The following is a 1,189-nucleotide window of genomic DNA, read 5'->3' as shown; positions in this document are numbered from 1 at the left end:
AAGTACACTGTAGCTGTCTTCAGACACACCAGAAGAGGGCGTCAGATCTCATTACGGATGGTTGTGAGCCACCATGTGGTTGTGGGATTTGAACTCAGGACCTTTGGAAGAGCAGTCAGTGCTCTTAACTGCTGAGCCATCTCTCAATCCCCTTGAGGGGATTGCTTTTTTTTTTTTTTTTTTTTTTTTTGAGACAGGGTCTCTATGCTCTCTGTTAGCCTTGGCTCTCCTGGAACTCACTTTGTAGACCAGGCTGGCCTCAAACTCAGAAATCCACCTGCCTCTGCCTCCCGAGTGCTGGGATTAAAGGCGTGCACCACCATGCCCGGCCAGAATTTTCTATGATGGTGAAAATGTTCAGTACCTAGACTGCCCACTATAGGAGTCACTAGAATTTAAAATACAGTCAACAGGAATGAAATATTACATTAAATGCCCACACCTCAGAAAGGCTTTCGTGCTGGAAGGTCACTGCATTAAATGTCAGAAATACCTCCAAAGGTTCCTAGAATTACAAATAGCTTTTCATGGTCACAGATCAATTTTAATAAATATAAATACTTATGATCCTAGGATCCTTTTTTTTTTTTAAGCTATCTGCTGCTTGTCTTCTCCTCTGTCTATCAAATTTCAAGATCACATTGTGGAATGCATCATACAAGTCACGGGTGCTAAGAATCCAATGTTACCAGGAAGAAAAATGAGCGGTGCTCTTCATTTAGCCCCAAACTTTATCTTTTAGTCTTTATAATGATGTTGATAAGGAACTCATTTAAAGCCACTAAAAAGAACTGTGGACCTAACAGATGGCATTAACTGCTTGGGGGAGAACAACAGTTGGGCAAGCGACAGGCTCTATCTGAACCTTCTCAGTCTGTCCTCCAGGAGCTATTCTCTCCGTGCCTAAGACGGTCACCTAAGAGCTTCCTTTCTGGTTCTCAAACTGTAATAAAAGAATTTAAACACCCCCTTGGCCCTCCTACCATTTCACCCACCCCATGTAAATCCAAGTGCTGTGCCTTGTCTTGTCTCTTAGTAAGCAGAAATGCAAACTACACAAAGAAACACTCATTCTCATGTAACAGTTGTTTCTTGCCGGGCAGTGGTGGCGCACACCTGTAATCCCAGCACTCGGGAGGCAGAGGCAGGCGGATTTCTGAGTTCGAGGCCAGCCTGGTCTACAGAGTGA

At 43.9% G+C, this 1,189-nt stretch overlaps 1 protein-coding gene across 3 annotated transcripts in view; it reads right to left on the bottom strand.

The window, feature by feature from the left end:
* Msantd2 (Myb/SANT DNA binding domain containing 2) overlaps positions 1-1,189 on the bottom strand; it is a 31,712-nt gene that overhangs the window by 1,634 nt on the left and 28,889 nt on the right. The window lies entirely within an intron of this gene.

This window comes from Mus pahari, chromosome 10, assembly GCF_900095145.1.
Source record: "Mus pahari chromosome 10, PAHARI_EIJ_v1.1, whole genome shotgun sequence".
Taxonomy (NCBI): domain Eukaryota; kingdom Metazoa; phylum Chordata; class Mammalia; order Rodentia; family Muridae; genus Mus; species Mus pahari.
This window is presented reverse-complemented; position numbering and strand designations above follow the sequence as displayed.